Raw genomic sequence first — 11,331 nt, 5'->3', positions numbered from 1 at the left:
TCCTGGCAACGGCGTCCCACGCCGTCTCCTGGCAACAGCTTCCCCTCCTTCTGACTCCCTCCAGCCCGCCCATTCCCCCCAGAACCTTATTCCTTATCCCACTTGCTCCCGAAGAACTCCGAAGTTCAATTCACCTTCCCCAGCTCCTAGAATTGAAACTCTCAAGGTCTATCTCACAAAACAGAGGAAGTTTCAAATCTGACAAGTTATTCTGGTCCTTATCACCCATATGATAGAGATAAGAAGAACTCTTTCCTAATGTAAGTAACTTGGGAGCTTTATAGTTTATTTCGTTAAAACATTTAATTGTGATAAACATAACATAAAATTTACCATCGGAAGCATTTTTAAGGATATAGTTTAGTGTTAAATAGTTTAGGGATTCACATTATGCAGCACTGATTTCCAGAATTATTTTACAGCCATTAAACAACTCCCCATGTCCCCCTACCCCTAGCCTCTGGCAACTACTGTTTTACTTTCTCTTTGTATGAATTTGACAACTCTAGATACCTGGGATAATACAGTTTGTCAGCCCATGCACTTTTCGACTAAGTGCTTCATGCATTTATCTATCCATTCATTCATTTAGGACACAGTGTGGTCCAGGATGTGTTTAGGTCTGGGACCCAGTGTTGAACATGTCAGTTATATGGACATACCAACAGTTTCCTGAACTCTGCCAGCTACTTAATGGCTGCTTGTTTTAGCTCTTGATGCTCCTTCTCCTTGGCCTGGAAGGCTCTTTCCCCCTTGTCTGTCTGGGGAACACCTGTTTATCATGAATTCACATGTAATCTTCTTTCAAAACCCTTTCAGGACTCTGTAGCCCCTAGTCCAATTTTTTCCTGTGCCATGTTCTACTCCCAATCTATAGTTCCCAGAATACTAAACTTCTTTGTTTATGGGTAAGTTACTCGAGAACAAGAAATGTATCTGGGCCATCTCTGCATTGTCAGTACCTGGCAGAGTATGGACAGATCTAGGTGTTTGGTAAATGTTTGCTACCTGATTGGATGTCTGATCAGTTAGGACTGTGATCTTCTGCTTACATCATTACATAAACCCTTACATGATAAAGAAACGCAAACAGATTTTATCATACCATGGCTGAGTTAAAGAAGTGCCTTTGTTACTTGTCATTGTGAGTCATACTAGGTCCTTTTTTCTTTTCTTTTCTTTTTAAAATGTTTACTTATTTGAGAGAGAGAGAGAGAGAGAGAGAGAACGAGAGAGAGAGAGAGAGAGAGAACGAGCAGGGGAGGGGCAGAGAGAAGGAGACACAGAATCCGAAGCAGGTTCCAGGTTCTGAGCTGTCTGATGGGGAGCTCCAACTAACAAACTGTGAGATCATGACCTGAGGCGAAGTCGAACGCTTAACCAACTGAGCTACCCAGGCACCCCTGAGTCCCTTTGTCTAGCAAAGGCTCAAACCTCCTAAAGTTTTTACTATCAGGGTACCTGGGTGGCTCAGTTGATTAAGCATCCGAGTTTTGGTTTTGGCTCTGGTCATGATCTCACGGTTTTATGTGTTTGAGCCCCACGTCGGCTTTGCTCTGACAGCGTGGAGCCTGCTTAGGATTCTCTGTCTCCCTCTCTCTCTGCCCCTCCCCTACTTGCACTGTCTCTGTGTCTCTCAAAATAAATAAATAATTTAAAAAAATAAAGTTTTCACTACCTTCCTAAGCCTAAGTAGAAATGAACCATCATTCCAGAAGTATTTGTCCCCCGCTAAACTGACCTTTCTTCAGCTTGGGCCTAGTAGCCCAGCATCCCTTCCTCCATACAGGGCTAGGGCTAGAGGAGGCTCAGAAGGAGGAGAGGTGGGAGTCACTGTAGCTTCATCTCCTCTCCACTCCAGCCCCACATTATTATGTTTCCCAGGTGCCCTGATGTGGATTCTGAGTACATCACAGCCCAGCCCAGCCCAGGCTATCTCAGTGACTGTCTGGGGCTAGCTTCTGCTTACCTTGGGCCATTCCAAGCCATTAGTATGCTTCTAAACTCCCCAACTATGTATTGAAAAAACTGGAGAGTTGAAAAATATAATGGTCTGGCCCTCTAGCTTCTCATCCAATGCCTGAGGTTGCAGATTTTTCTCAAAATCTCTGTGTTACCTCTCAATTGGGAGCAGATGCAGAGACCTAGGTCACGGAAATCAACTAGAAAAATGTAAGAGAAAATAGCATTCACATTAGCAACAAACTGAATTATCTAGGAGTTAACCTAACAAAGAGTGCATGAAACTTTCATGAAGAAAATAATTAAAAAGTAAAAATAGATATCCCTATCATATAAAATGTCTTAACAAATAAAGAGCTATACGTTGTATGCTGGTGAGCTGCTATACAGCAGTTAGAACCACAGATTAGATCACTGCAGCAGTAAGGGCGGACCTTAAAACAGTGTTCGTTGAAAAACTATCAAAGGCTAAGGTTTAAAATATAATATTACTTAAAACTACAAACAGACCGACTCTAAATGGTGTAAGACAAAGTCTACGTGGTACAGAGTGAATGTAGGAGATTGGAGAGGCAAAATACGGTAAAAAAAGAAAACAAGACTTCTTCTGCACTTGCTCTCTCCTGCTGCAAACAATTAGGCAAAATGCAGACCCTTGGGTCCCAGTGGCACTGGGAGTCCCCGAGAGAAGAGAGACAAGTGAGATGAACCCTACAGTCGCTCCACGCTTCTCTCTGGAGACACTTTCTGAAATACGCAGGGAAGGGAAACCCAAGCTGAGCAGGTGGTACTGCCTGGCTGGGGAGACACAGATTGAAGTTCAGGAGTGCCAGGCAGCTGACAATTGTGGAGCAGTTAATTGGAGGGAGGTGAGGGGGACAGAGGGAGGGAAAGCCAGAAATGTGCATGGAAACCCCTTGAGTCTTGCCTGATACTAAGAAGGGCGAAACTCGGTGAAAGAATGACTGGGGAGCTGTGAGCCCAGCACCTCCCAGAGCTCATACAGGATGGAGAGAAAAGTGAGTTGTGGCCATACAGGGTAGAGAGTCCTAGTTGAAGGTGCTGGGTAGAGGCCCCTGAAAGTTTACACTTTATTCACAGGACTAAGCTAGCCTTAGAGAAAAGGATGGTCTAGACTTTCCCCAACAAAGCTCACAGAAAAGCTCTGAAAGTATCAAGTGGGTCCTGGATCCACATGTGGCCAAGTGGCCTGCCGGAAAGATTTCCAACACTTTTTAAAGAAAACAACAGGAGCACCTGCATGGCTCAGTTGTTTAAGCATCTGACTCTTGATTTGGGGCCAGGTCATGATCTCAAGGTTCGTGAGTTCAAGCCCTGCATAGGGGCTCCACACTGAGAATGGAGCCTGCTTGGGATTCTCTCTCTTCCTCTTTCTTACCCTCCCTTGCTCATGCTCTCTCTCTCTCTCTCAAAATAAGTAAATAAAACTTGAGGTAGCCCTCTCAGGCAGGGATGGGCGAAAATAAGTAAATAAAACTTTAAAAAAAAAAAAGACAACAAAATCCAGCACTCAACAATGTAACATCCCTAAAGGATAGCACCAATGGAAAACTATTAGAAAAGCAGACAGTTAAGAAGTAGGAAAATGTGACCCAGAGCCAGAAGAAAAAGCAACAAACAGAAACCTGAAAGCTTAGATGAAGTGGGTAATTTCTGTGAAGGCATAGATTTCCAGAACTGACAAAGATAGAAAAAAAGGAAAAGAAAAGAAATAGAAAAATCTGCATCACTTTATATCTATTTTTAAAAATTCAGTTTGTAATTGAAAAATCTCCCACATGGCCCAGATGGCTTCTCTGGTCAATCTGTCAAACATATGTAGAAATTACCAATTCTACCCAAACTCATAAAACAGAAGTGAAAGAAGCATTTCCCAACTCATTCTTTTTTGTGTTATTTTTATTTTTTAATTAAAATTTTTAAGTAAGCTCTACAACTCTCCAATGTGGGGCTTGAACTCATGACCCTGAGATCAAGAGTTGCATGCTCCACTGACAGAGTCAGCTAGGCCCCCCATTTCCTAACTCATTTTGAGATCAACATTACATCAACACTGAAACCAAACAAATTATTACAAAAAAGAAGACTAAGCATAAATAACCCTTGTGAGCATAGATGTAAAAATCCTTAACTTAGAAATTTGATCCAACACTATATGAAAAGAATGATATACCATAGCCAACTGGGGTTTGTTGAAGTCAGATGTAATGTTGGTTTAGTATTTGGAAATATCAATTTACCATATTAACAAATAAAAGAGAAAGACTATATGATCTCTTCTCTACATTTGGCAGATGGGGAGAAAAGGTAAAAGGGGAGAGCTCTGGGTCCTTTGTGGGAGCCCCTTGCACCTCTTGCCTGATGCCACAACATCAGAACTCAGTTATAAGTTGGGGATTCTCAATAAGCACTCATGTTTAAAAATAAAAACAAAAACTTGCATTGTCTAAGCATCGCATATACACGCCAGAGTGCTTTCCTCCAAAAGGGGAAGCTCATACTGATTAAGCAAAAAGTGCATACATGTAAGCATCACAGAAGGTGACACTAGAACACTAACAGCACCTCAGAGGTCTCTCTTACACACACCCCTGCCCCGAACACTGTCTTCCCCATTCTTCTTAAAGGTAACCATTATCCTGACTTGGAACACCAAAGATTACTTGGCCTGTTTTTCACATTATGTAAATGGAATCATACGGTACGCATGTCTTTGTGTTTGAGTCCTTTGACTCAACATTATGTTTGTGAGATTCACCTATGCTGTTGCGTATAGCTGTGGTTTCATTGCTGTGTACTGTTCAGTTTTGTGACTATACCACAATTTCTTTATTCTATTCCTGATGGACATTGGGCTGTTTCAGTATGGACTCTTACAAATAATGCTGTGTGCACATTTTTAATAGATGTCTCTTGGGGCACATGTGCCACCATTTTGTTGGCCATATACTTGGGTGTCCATCCCATTATGGTTTTAATTTGCATCTTTCTACCAACTAATGAGGTTGGCCAACTTTTCTGGTATGTTTATTGGTCATTTGGATATCCTCTTTTATGAAGTTTCTGTTACATATCTCTTTCTATTTTTCTTTTGGATTATTTGTCTTTATCAGTTTGTTGGATGTCCTTATGTATTAATGATTTAGCCTTTTGGGAGTTGTATGTTCTGCAAATTCTTTTCCCACTGTACGGTTCACCTTTTTAGTGTCTTAATGATGTTGTTTTGATAACTTGAAAGACACTTTATAGTATCTTCTTAAAATTTAAGTATGGTCAAACACATACATTTTTCCCGTTATGATTAGTGCTTTCTCGATGTCATTTGAGACTTTTTTCTACTTGGTGTTGTGCAGATATTTTCTTATATAACCTTCAAATCAGGACTGTCCAATAAAAATTTGAGGCAAGCCACACAAGTAATTAAAAATTTCCTAGTATCTAATTAAAAGAGCAAAAAGAGGGGCACCTGGGTAGCTTAGTTGGTTAAGTGTCAGACTTTGGCTCAGGTCATGATCTCATAGTTCATGGGTTCAAGTCCCATATTGGACTCTGTGCTGATAGCTCAGAGCCTGGACCCCTCTTCAGATTCTGTGTCTCCCTCTCTCTCTGTCCCTCCCCTGCTCACTCTGTTTCTCTCTGTCTCTCAAGAATAAAGAAACATTAAATTTTAAAAAAAAATAAAGCAAAAGAATTCAATTAATTTGAAAGATGTTTTATTTAGTCCAGTAAATCCAAACTATCATGTGAACATTTTAATACAAAAACTATTGAGGTGTTTTATTGTTCTTTCATACTAAGTGTTTAAAATCCAGTACACATTTCATACTTAATAGCATATCTCATGTGTTCAATGGCCATGTATGACAGAGTGATTCTACATGATTTATTTTTACTCTTTCATATTTAGATGGATGTTTTACCTGAAACCGATTTTTGAGTGTAGTATGTGATAGGGATCTAGCTTAGTTTTTTCCCATGACTAACCAAGAGACTAAGAATCAATTTATTTTTTCAATAGTCCTATCCCCCTTGTTCTGCCGACACTTTTGTCTTAAATTAAGCATCCAAATATGTGTAAACCTGTTTTTGGACTCTTGTATGTCACTTATCTATTTATCTATGCTTGCACTACTACTCTACTATCTTAATTACTATTTTTGTGTTAAGTCCTGATATCTGGAAAATTGTTCCTACCGGTTCTTAAGAGAGTCTTGGCTATTTTTGGCCCTTTTGCCTGTCCATCCAAGTTATAATCAGCTTGTCAAGTTCCCTAAAATATGTGTTAGGAGTTTGGTTGAGAGTGCACTGAATCTATGATGAGTTTGAGAAGAACACTTTTAAGAAAACATCATCTGTTCATCTGATGCTATCATCTGGGTGGGATCTGGATGAGTCCTTGCCTTCAAGTCTCTGCTACCTGCCATATTCTGGGGTATAGAGGTTCAGCCTTCAGAGTTTGAGTGAGAACACAATGGAACCCTGCTCCTTGACACACACCCATCATCTTGCAGGAGGCATTTCTCAAAGGCAAAAAATCTCTGACAAGCTTCTACAATCCTAGGATGTGGAGAAATAGAACTTTGGAGAAGCCAGACCAAAAAAACCTTAACCCCCCCCCCCCCATATATCCATAATAGGGGCCTTGTGTTCTGTGTGTGAGTTCTTAGGGTCACCCATTCTTACACTCACTCTAATCCAGGGCAGATCAATAGGACTTACCTCCTAGAGATCCGATTAGACATTTTGCACTCACTCTTCTCTACACTGATCTTGTGGTTTGCTCCGTGGTCACAGACCAAGTCTATGGAGAAGCCAGTTACAAATGTAAAAACTCACGCAGGCTGGCTGATCAGATAAGAGAGGAAAGGAACAGATTCTCTAGAAAAAGGATCTTGTTAAAAGTGTCTCTGGCACCTGAAGAGTGTTGACAAGGATGAAGGCAAAATACAGATAGTAGTAAGATGATCAGGTTATGGCTGAAAACACCATCATGGAAAAGAGGTCCTGCAAATAACCAAGTTTACCCTCCAAGATGAATGTTGGCTGGCCATTCTCTCAAATTCCCAATGTTCACCAGGTCAGGCTCCTGGGAATCCACAGTCCTGGCAACTCTGGACTGTACCAGAACCGTCCCACTTTCTGGGAAACCATTCCTCCAGGATGAGATTTGTGAATCACAGAGGTCTGCTTGGGGCTGGCTGGGGTGCTGGTGGGAACCCAACTCCAAGGATCTAGAAAGAAGGGCTAGGAGGGGGAGGAGGAGCCAAGACAAAGGGGTAACAGGAAAGAGGAGCGAGATGAACAGAGCGGTGAAGGGGTGGCCAGGAAGGAAGAGGAAGAGCTGGGTAGGGAAACCCATAAGGTAGGGTGGCAAGAAGGGATGACACTAGTCAGAGGTGGGAAAGAGGTAGGGCAGGAAGCTGAGGGAGGTGGACGGCACTGGGGAGCAGTCTGAGAGCCAAAAGGGTGAGGAGACAGGGGAGGAAGATGGGCTGGAAAACAAGAGCATAAGGGGACAGAGAGGAAAGGTGTAGGCTGGGGCTGAGATGAAGAAATCAGGGGCACAAAAACTGAGGACTGATGGATGTGGGGGGGAGGGGGGGATGGGCATGAAGGAGGGCACTTTGGGGATGAGCACTGAGTGTTATGTAGAAACTAATTTGACAATAAACTATTTGTAAAAAATAAATAAAAAAAAATAAAAAATAAAAAAATAAATAAAAATGTCTTGCCTTTGAGGGCGCCTGGGTGGCTTAGTCGGTTAAGAGTCGGACTTTCACTTGGGTCATGATCTCACGGTTCGTGGGTTCGAGCCCCGCATCGGGCTCTGTGCTGACTGCCAGCTCAGAGCCTGGAGCCTGTTTCAGTCTGTGACTCCCTCTCTCTCTGACCCTCCCCTGCTCANTGAGCACTGAGTGTTATGTAGAAACTAATTTGACAATAAACTATTTGTAAAAAATAAATAAATAAATAAATAAATAAATAAATAAATAAATAAAAAGAAATCAGGGGCAGCTTTCTTGTCATTTTTCCAAATGGCATTTCTCTAGTTACTCATCTTGGCAAGATGAGCAACTGGGCATAAGCTCAGACCTACCCCAGCATTTATCTCCCAAACCAGTCATCACATCATCCCATGCCTCCATGCCCATTATGAAATGTGTGTGCTTCTCCCTTTGGGCAAGTCCGCATGCTCACCAGTCAGGGAAATAACCCCAGTTGCTACATTGGAGAGTGATCACAGGAAATAGCAGAGAGAAGAAATGGGACTGTAGTATTAGTCTGTGTTCCGTGGGATAACATGTAGCTTTTCCCCTCACTAGGCAAAAATGGATCAAAGGGCTATGACACAGTAAGGGGTTTGGGATCAAGAGAACGGATCTGAAGCAGGAGTGGGCAAAGTGAGAAAAAGTCACAGTACCTCCAGTTATTTAACTTACTACATTTTCCAAAGCTCTTTCACATAATTTATATCACTCCATGTATAACAGGTAATCAGAGATAGTATGTCCATGACCAATAAAGACACTTTAGGCCAGATAGGGGGCTATATGGACAGGCAGTGGGTGACAAAGCAGGTGTGATTGAAACTGGAACCAAAATTTGGGATGTAGGGGGCATGCAGGTGGGTGTACAAAATAACACAGAGCACTGTCAGTCAACATGACCATCTCCCATGTTTCTGGACAGGATCTTAAAGGGGTGCTTCAGAACAGGACTTTACAGTGTAGTTTTCCTTTTGGTCCCTGGGGTCCCTTGTTTGTTGCCTGACCCTTACCTGGAGCCAGGAACATAGGACTGAAGCCAATAATTCTTGAGTGCCTAATCATTAGATCTGGACTTTTTTGCTCACTACCTGAGATGCCCAACTGCATGTCAGATTATTTAGGAGGCTACTGTACCCTTTGCCTTTGCCTTCCTCTTGTCTGATGTAGCAATTCTCTCTGCTTATCATTCTTGGGTTCTTTGATCATCACCAAAATCATAAGCTCCTTTGGTCCTCTATTCTCTTCTGTACTCTTAAATTTTTTTTAATATTTATTTACTTTTGAGAGGGATTGAGAGAGAGTAACAGAGAGAGAGAGAGAGAGAGAGAGAGAGAGAGAATCCAAAGCAGGCTCCAGGCTCTGAGCTGTCAGCACAGAGCACAGCGTGGGGCTCAAAACTCACAAACCGTGAGATCATGACCTGGGCTGAAGTCAGGATCTTAATTGACTGAACTATTCAGGTGCCCCAATTCTCTTCTCTACTCTTAACACCATAATATTCTGACTTTTCTCCTTTGGCCCAACACCCATGCCCTTGCATACTTCACAAAACTATCAGTTGTATTCTTTGGAAGTCCAGTGACATGACTAGAAAATCTTCTGTTTCCTTAGACTGTTTATTTCCTGTCCCTTGAATCCCGTGGCTTTAACTGTAATCTGGATTTTCCTTCAGGACACTGCTTCCCTTGCATATGTCTCCTTTTATCAAACTCTGCAGTTCTTCAGGGGGTATATGCTGTATTTTCCTTGTTCCTTCTGACTCCCTTCAAGCCATTATTCTTCTCTTCCTATTAGAAAAATAGCTTGCTCCTTAGACGTTTTTGCTACTTACCATTTCCTTGACACTGTTACTTTCAGATCTCCTGTATAATTTTTTCTATGAAAATTTTGCACTTATCTCAAAGTCTTAGTCCATCGTCTTGAGTGACTTCAGTGTCCATGTAGATGACCCCATTCAGTGGTCTGGCCTCCTTTCTTTGATTCCTTTATCAATAAAGTTCACCACCTACATTCTACTTTAGCCATGGCCATATCTGGTCTTTTCTATTGCCAAAGAATTATCCCACCTCTGAAGTCATGTATTCAGACATTCCATTTTCTTCTTTTTCTTTAAAAATATTTATTTACTTTTGGGAGTGCATAAGAGGGGGAAGGGCAGAGAGAGGGAGACAGAGGATCTAAAGTGGGCTTTGTACATGCCAGATGTGGGGCTCGAACTTATGAACCCGAGAGATCATGACCTGAGCCGAAGTCAAAGTTGGATGCTGAACCGACTGAGCCACCCAGGTGCCTCAGACATTCTATTTTCTAACCACTACTTCCTCAACTTACAGTGTAAGCACTCAATTGCTCCCCTTCACTGGGGGCCTACAACCACTATATCTTTCTTTTTATTAATTCTGATTCCTCTGTTATCTTTATTTTCCTCCTTACCCACTTTAGAATCTATGATTCATAATTTCAATGATTTTCTTACCACAGTCCTAAATTCTCTTGTGGTATCTTTTTATTGCACTTTCCTGTGGAGAAAAACCCCAACTTGGGTGATTTCAATGACTTGACTTCCTTGTGTTATGGAATGCTGCTGGAAAAAAAATTAATACAACCTGGGATATTGATACTAAATAATACCCATAATACTCAATACCTGTGAGAATGTTCATGGTGATATTGTTTTGTTAGAGTAAAAAAAAATAGAAAACAACCTAAACACCTATAAATAAATAAGCACTTAGGTAAATTATGGCACAGCCACACCATAGACTATGAAAAGGAAATGTCCAGATGCAAAAAATAGAGGTAAGTACTTGAGGTGACACTATGGCAGTCTGGAATGGGGTGGGTGTGGGTTGAATTTGTTATTGAATTTGATAACTGTTAGGGGCTTGTGTTTTTTTGCCTTTCTAGATAGAACTAAACAACTATCCATCATCATAAAGAAATGGCAAGGTCTCTGACTGGGACCTGAGTTTGAAGAAAAAAATTCTCTTGAGATATTGAAACATGTGCATACCTCTTGCTCTGGTTTTGAGTCCATAATGTGAACTATGTGAGGTAGAAACCCACAGCTAACAATTAAATTGGTTTCAGGTCGATGTTACCTCTGAGGTGTTAGAAAGATACAGAGTTTATCACTCTGTAGAGTTTATCACTCTGTAGGAACACTACCATAACCCAGGCCACAAGGAAAGTCCCACTGAAGATGAGCTCACAATCCAAAATTACAAAACACATGAGCAAACAATTCACATGAGGGATGGTCAGCAGATACAACAAAAGGCATATTTACACAAACGCTTCATCAATAATTTCATTTAATTAAAGACATAAAACAAGTACTTGAAATTCTAAAAAAAAAAAAGTACAAGATAATAAAGAACAGATGGCCAAAAATAAAAAACAAAGCAACAGCAACAAAAAAAACAACCCAGAATTAAAAATATAGTCATTGAAATAAAAAACTCAGTGGACAGGACTGACTTCAGAGTGGACATCAGTTTCTAATATCAGCATGAAAAATATATCATTGCAATAATAATCAGAAAATCTTAGTGAAAAAAATAAGTGACATTAGATGCCA

General features: G+C 41.1%; 1 long non-coding RNA gene across 1 annotated transcript; it reads left to right on the top strand.

Annotated features, from left to right (window-relative positions):
- Positions 1–96: 96 nt before the first annotated feature.
- On the top strand, positions 97–10,770 carry LOC120236023. Its single transcript, XR_005529562.1, has 2 exons — positions 97–260; positions 10,659–10,770. It is a non-coding gene; the product is annotated as an uncharacterized LOC120236023 (long non-coding RNA).
- The last annotated feature ends 561 nt before the right edge of the window (positions 10,771–11,331 follow it).

This window comes from Hyaena hyaena, unplaced genomic scaffold (assembly GCF_003009895.1).
Source record: "Hyaena hyaena isolate Hyena2069 unplaced genomic scaffold, ASM300989v1 scaffold_144, whole genome shotgun sequence".
NCBI lineage: Eukaryota > Metazoa > Chordata > Mammalia > Carnivora > Hyaenidae > Hyaena > Hyaena hyaena.
The sequence above is the reverse complement of the archived record's forward strand: the minus strand, read 5'-3'. Positions and strand labels throughout refer to the sequence as shown.